General features: G+C 50.9%; 1 protein-coding gene across 5 annotated transcripts in view; it reads left to right on the top strand.

The window, feature by feature from the left end:
- The first annotated feature begins 2,373 nt into the window (after nucleotides 1-2,373).
- Nucleotides 2,374-6,571, top strand: part of CUL1 (cullin 1) — a 102,059-nt gene continuing 97,861 nt past the window's right edge. For 2 of the 5 annotated variants that reach the window (XM_081799906.1, XM_081799901.1), the window contains exon 1: nucleotides 2,975-3,146. The gene's annotated coding sequence lies outside the window, so the exon portion shown is untranslated. Of the gene's footprint in view, nucleotides 2,397-2,624; nucleotides 2,647-2,736; nucleotides 2,869-2,974; nucleotides 3,147-6,571 lie in introns of those variants that run through there. The other 3 variants (XM_081799904.1, XM_081799905.1, XM_081799903.1) reach the window with 3 other exon arrangements.

Below are 6,571 nucleotides of genomic sequence, written 5' to 3'. Positions count from 1 at the left end.
GATACAATGATGAAAGTATCCGCTGGGAAAGAACCCTCTGCAGTCAGTCACTGTGTAGACTGGAAGGATCGACAAGAGAGGAGAACCAGGAAAACCATTTAGAAGGTTAAAGGAACAAGATAGGTGTGGGAATCTATCTTAGTGAAGTAGTGGATATCTGTGGATCTGGGAGTCACTGGATCAGGTTATGCCATTGACCAAGCTGAGTGACTTGGAGCACATTGCCTACTATCTCTCTGAGTCCTGGGATTCTTCATGGGAAGATGGGTATGATAATGATAATGTCTGCCCTCACAGACTAAGCCAAAATAGACAGAGGATTTCTCTAAGATGGTGACCAGCTCTGGGGTACAAGGTAAACGGGTCAGAATTTTTCATTTTCAGGCCCCTGTGACTTGGAAAATGGAAGACGCTTTATGGAAGACAAGGAAAGAAAGGCTAACTAATACTTACTGTTTCAGGAATTATGCTGGGATTATAAAGGAATTATCCTTCCCAACAACCTTAAGAGGTAGGTATTTTTATCCCCATTTAACAGTTGACTTAACTAGAGGAAAATATAGTTTGAGTCTGAATATAAACGAGAGTCTGCCTAAATCTAAAACTGGGGCTTTTTGAACTTCATCATATTGCTTTAGACTTATAAAGTTCTATTTTATTTCACTGGTTTTGTGCTAATATTCTAGTCTGAGACCATTTTGAATTTTGATTCTGACCTCTATCCAGGTAATCATCCCTCCAAATTTTGTGTCATCTGAAAGAGGGACATCCATTTTGCCGAGGTGGAGGAGAAAGAAGGAGAAAGGATTTTTTTGGAGTGGAAAGAGAGTAGATGCCCTTGATCTGTTAGGTCTAAGGCAAGGTTACCTGCCCAGAGTAGAAGTGGTAGAGATGCAGCCTGATTATGAAGTGGCGGGAAGGCCAATGGAATAGTCTAGCTGCTAAGAAGGATAGTGCAGATGGGTAGAGAGTAAAGGACAGAAGGAAATTAACAACCAGGACCGAGGCAGGGAGAGGGTAGTATAGGTGGATGAAATACTTCTATCAAAGAAAAACAGAGAATGGGATAAACAAACAGTAAAGGGAAAGTTGGCCCACTCAGCTGGTATATTAGCTGTGGGAGGTCGCAGACAAGGAGACCATATTGAATGATAACATTGAAGAACACGGGTTAGGGAAGATGAGACAGACCGTTGTCTGAGGAAAGCTCAGGTTCCAGTAAAGGGGAAGAAATGAAGATATAAATGAAGCCATATATGTATAGTGGAAAGCATCATCCACAGGGACAAGCCTTCCATTCTTACCTTCAGTCTTACCCTGTGCCCACAAAAAGTTGTTAAATATATGTAAATGGGGCATGGGATGTTTCTTCTAAGAAAAACCCATGTTACTCAGGATGAACTGTGGACTCTGGGATGAACTCGGCCTAGGATTTCTACCCCAACGTCATACTAGAATCTCTGTCCTGTTTTAGTTTGAAGCAAAACAGGAGGTTATTCACCACATCTTTTGCCCGGATAGCATCATTGGGAATCCTTCCTTGCTTGTTCATGGAATCAGCCAGCCCTCTGGTATGTTGGGAACCTTGGTATTCAAGCAGGAGCCCCTCACTAAGTGTGGGGCAAGTCCATGCTTTGTCCACCCTCTGTCACCATGGGAAGCCCAGTGGCTATTTGTGCTGCCAATTTTTTTTTTTTAGATTTTTTTTTTATTTATTCATTTGAGACACAGAGATACAGAGAGAGAGAGAGAAAGCATGAGCAGGGAGAGAGGCAGAGGGAGAGGGAGAAACAGGCTCCTCGCTGAGCCAGGAGCCTGATGCGGGGCTCAATCCCAGCACCCTGGGATCATGACCGAGCTGAAGGCAGACGCTTAACCATCTGAGCCACCCAGGTGCCCCTTGTGCTGCCAATTTTAGAATTTAGAATACTTCGAGTACCCAAGTGACGGTTAATTTCAAGTGAATGTCATTAACTACTTCAGGTTACAGGTGAAAACATTTTTAGTCATCTCCTACCATCCACACATGTAAATCCTTATTCTCTTCTTGATTTGTCTCTACAAAGATTAATGGTAAAGTGATTCTTTGTCATTTGCCAAAAAAAAAGAGTTGGTTCAAGAGTTTACACAGGGAAGCCTCGCTGGGTTTTCCTTCGGAAAAGATTTTAAAGAGAGAGACACACACAGATAAGCTCAGGCTTCCAGGGACTGATGGCTAAGGCCTGCAAGTGTAGAGGCTCGAGAACCCGCCACACGTTTCTTGGAAGTCTGTGCCTGATTTTTAGGGCCACTTGCCCATCTCTGACTCGCTCCTCGGGCCCGTCGGGGATGTTGCGGGAGGCATATTAACCGGTTGTACTTGTGGTTGTGTTCCACGTTGGCTCGGGCTGTGTGTGGTATGTGCGCACAGGAGAGGGGCGGGGGGAGGTGCAAGACCCTCTCTTTCAGGGTGTTTTGGGGCAGTTTCTCCAGAGGCTGCTGCCCCCAACCTCAAAAGGTGACCCCTCCTCGTTAGGTCCGAAGTGGCGGGAAGCCGGGTCTTCTGAGGCTCCCAAAGGCGAGGGAGGCTCTAAAACCTGGAGGAGGATCCGGTGCGCCCGGCCGCGGATGGCGCGGGCGCTCGGGGAAGGGGCCACGGGCTTTCAGGTAGAAACACGCCCCGCTCGCGGATCCTCGGCCGGCGCGAGGGGCGACCCCGGGGCAGTGGCCGCGCCGGGCGGGAGGTTTCCGGGCCCCTCCCGCGCCTCGGGCTTGTGTGGAGATGGCGGCGACGGTTTCCCCACTCCCCCGCCCCCCCCGCCCCGGACGCCGATGGCGGTGCGTTCCGGCCCTCCCCCACCAGCTTCTCCCCTTCGGTAGCCGGAGCCGGTGAGGCCGGGAGGGCGGGGAGCTGAGGAGGAAAGGGGAGAGGGCGGAGGTTGCGTGGTGCAGGCGGCGGCGGCGGCGGCGGCGGCGGCGGGAGGAGGGCCGGCGGGCGGGCAGGGGAGGAGGAGGCGGGAGCCGTGGCGCACGCAGCTCCAGGAGGGGCAGCCCCGGCGGCTGAGGGACGCAGCCAGACCTTGGCGGGACGGGGATTTAACCGGGGCCCGGGCTCAGCGATCAGGTGGAGACGTCGCCCGAGCCTTTTAGGCACCAGGGAAATGCGGGTGAGTGGCGGCGGCGCGGGGGCTGAGGGCAGGCGGCGGCGGCGGCGCAGGCCCGGGCCGGAGCCGCGGTGTCGCAGTGACTGGGGCCGCAGCGGCCGAGCCCAGGCGCCCGGCGAGGCCTGAGCCGCCGAGCCGCAGCGGGGCGGAATGGCGGCCGGGTCGGGGGACTCGTGGGCGGAGGACGCTGGGGCGGGAGGGGAGCGAGCGGGGCCGGGCCCTGAGTCACCCCGGCCGGCTCGGGCCTGGCCTGGCCCGGCCGCAGCCCCGGACGCGGGCTCCGAGCGGCCAGGCCTGGACTACGCACTGGGGGAAAAAAAAAAAAAAGCCCGATTCATCGCGCCCGAGGCGGCGGCCTTGTGGCGCCGGCCTCTCTCCCGGCCGCGACCGGGCTCGGGCTGCGGGGCTGGGCTGGCGGGCGGGCGAGCGGCCCCGGGCAGCCCGGGCGTTCGCGCCTCGCCTCCCCCTTGGCCCCTCTCGTGCGGCGACCCCTCGGGGCGCCCGGGCTCGTGCCCTTTCTCCCCCACCCCCTCGGGACCGCTAGTCCCCTGTGCGTCGCTTTTTCTCCCCGACTCGTGCTCTCAAGAAAGTACTGGGTTCGCGCGCAGGAGGAGCCGCGAAGCCGGGCTCTGCTTTCCGGTTCCCTGCCCGCGGCTCTCGGGGTCCCCGCCTGCATTGTTGCGACTGTGCAGGTCGCTATTATTGGTTAACAGTCGCCCCTTTGCCCCGTTCTCTCGGGGGAGCGGACCGGGGAGGCGCGCAGGGATGCGAGTGCTGCGGCCGAACGGGACGTAGACCCCCGGTGCCCGCGAGTCTGGCCGGGCCTCGGCGCGCCCCCGGCCCTGCGCCCGGCGGGAGCGCGCGCTGACCCCGCAGGTAACCCGGGCGCGGGCAGCCGGCGGCCGGCGTGGGGCGGGGTCGCCGCGAGCCTCTCCGCCACCTGTGCCGTGCTGTGTTCTGTGGACGAAATGGTTAAGCGAGAGGGAAGTGCTTTATGAACATCCCTTGAGACTGATCCCCAAAGTTAAGGATTTTCTGTCTTTAGCGAGCTCTTTGCCAAAAACCGGATTCTCTTTTCCGATTGGATCACTGGTGTTGCTTTTAGTTCGTACTCGGGGTTAGTGGTAAGTGTGCAAATACGGAATTGCAGTTAACTTACTCAAGTTATTTATTTGCTGTGTGTAATTGTCCTTCCCTGAAGTGGCGTTTAAGACAAAGTTAGTGGAGTATATGGTCGCGCTGTTTTGAAATGCGCTTATCGGAGTGACAGAAAGGGAACTAAATTCACTTTTACTTTGAGCCCTGAGTTCCTAGGACCTAAACCTATCCTAACACTCCGCAGCAGTGTGTGCAGTTTTAAGTTTAACACTTCATTTTGTGGCCACCGTGTTTACCTGATTTTCTGAAATCTGGGGAGTTTATGGCTTGTGTAGCAAGGTAAGAAATAGTGTTTGAAAAGCAAAACCAGTTGTTTTGTTTTAAAATAAATTTGGACTTTCTTTGTTTAAAAAGGGTTCTTGAATACTAGAAAATTTTTTTTTTTTTTTTTTTACTTGGAAGTGCTCTTTGTTGCTTTCCATGGTAAGTCAAATAGTCGCATCGCATTTCCAATTCCGAAGTCCGCAAGCTTTAACCCTACTATGCCCATTTTTGGAGGTTTCAGGAGACTGCTCTTTAAGTTTGAGAGGGATGGCTGAATTACTCTCTGAAAATATTAAGCTTTTTTTCCTCGTTGGCACCATCTTTTAAAAACGACTGTGCTAAAAAGAAAACGAAACACTGTAGATACACTAGGATTTTAACTTATAATACTCTTCCTCTCTCAGCCACATGCTCAGGTCCTTGCAGCCATGTGTCCCAGTCCTGATGTCTGGGAGGCCACATCAAGAGGCCTAAGGGACACATGAATGGCTGGGCTGATTCTGCTGTTTGCTTCCATATTATAAGCCCTAAGACTCCTTTGCTTCTTGCTGAATATTGTGTTCTAGGGGTAATTAACTTAGTGTTGTCATTACAGCCTTTATACATTTCAGACTATGAATTCCTTGAAGGTAGGGGATATGCCTTATTTTTGCATCTCCAAAGAGGCATAGAACTTGGTACCTGAGTTGTTTTTTTGAATGAATAAATCTGGAATATTTCCCCCAGCGTTTGACCACTTCTGATGTGGGCTGCAGAAAACGTCTTATGCTGGTAAGAATGCAAGTTTTTTTTTTGTTTTTTTTTTTAAAGATTTTATTTATTTATATGACAGAGAGAGACACAGCGAGAGAGGGAACACAAGCAGGGGGAGTGGGAGAGGGAGAAGCAGGCTCCCCGCAGAGCAGGGAGCCCGATGCGGGACTCGATCCCAGGACCCCGGGATCGTGACCTGAGCCGAAGGCAGTCGCTTAACCAACTGAGCCACCCAGGCGCCCAAGAATGCAAGTTTTATTATAATTGCTGTTACAGACCCCAGGATCGAATACTGTGCCCCAACAAAAAATGCTCGGGTTTTCTTTAGCTACGGAAATCCAGGAAAGTGGTAAGAAAACAACTAGCGAAACTTTAATTAGCTCTTCTTCCTTCAGAACTAGTTTTAAGGTGCAGCTATTTATTTATTTAGCAAAAGACTGACGTATTTTCCCCTGGGTTAAGTATTGCAGCCTTGCTTTTGAAATGCAGTCTTGGTAGCTGAGGCTCTTTCTTCCCTATTGAAGAGCTGGCGCCCACCCGCTGGTGCTACTGGGGTTGGATGTGGCCTCCCTTGAAGGAGAGACTTCTTGGGTCCTTGAGGGCCTTTGTTCAGAAATTTACTCCCAGTATACCCAGCAGACATGCTGTGCCTTTCTTTGAGTGTGGAAAATTAAAATGAATGTACTTTATTTTTTTAAAGATTTTTATTTTTTTAAGTAATCCATCCAGTGTGGAGCTTGAACCCCGAGATCCAGTTGCATGCTCCTCCGACTCAGCCAGCCAGGCGCCCCAAAATGAATGTACTTTAAATTGAGGAGTTGTTACTTGCCATTCTTCAAATTAAAAATGAGGGCCCAAAAAAACTTAGGAGTGTGTTTGTATTTTTCTTTGCTGTTTCAGCCCTGCAGAGTTCCCAAAACCACAGCCCTTGTATCTTCAGCAGCTGAGTCAATCTTGGAATAGATAGGATGGCTTTGGGGGACCATGGGCTTGTTTTGAACTTTGTCTTTTACATATGCCTAGAGAAGAGAGTATACCATTTTTAAGGGCCAGTTCTAGGTTCACTTTGCTCTTTTTTCTGATACGTGGTACTTTTTCAGTAAAGTGTGTCGGTTGCTTTTCAAAACTGAGAAGTAAACATTAAATGAGGAATCAGATTTGAGTAAAACCCTTAACTTTATTCTGTTTCTAAGGACTTTCAGCTTCCTGTTTATAACATGTACATTCAATAATGCATGCAATAATCAGAATTA

This window comes from Leptonychotes weddellii, chromosome 12, assembly GCF_054177405.1.
Source record: "Leptonychotes weddellii isolate Sample4059 chromosome 12, ASM5417740v2, whole genome shotgun sequence".
Lineage (NCBI taxonomy): Eukaryota > Metazoa > Chordata > Mammalia > Carnivora > Phocidae > Leptonychotes > Leptonychotes weddellii.
The sequence above is the reverse complement of the archived record's forward strand: the minus strand, read 5'-3'. Positions and strand labels throughout refer to the sequence as shown.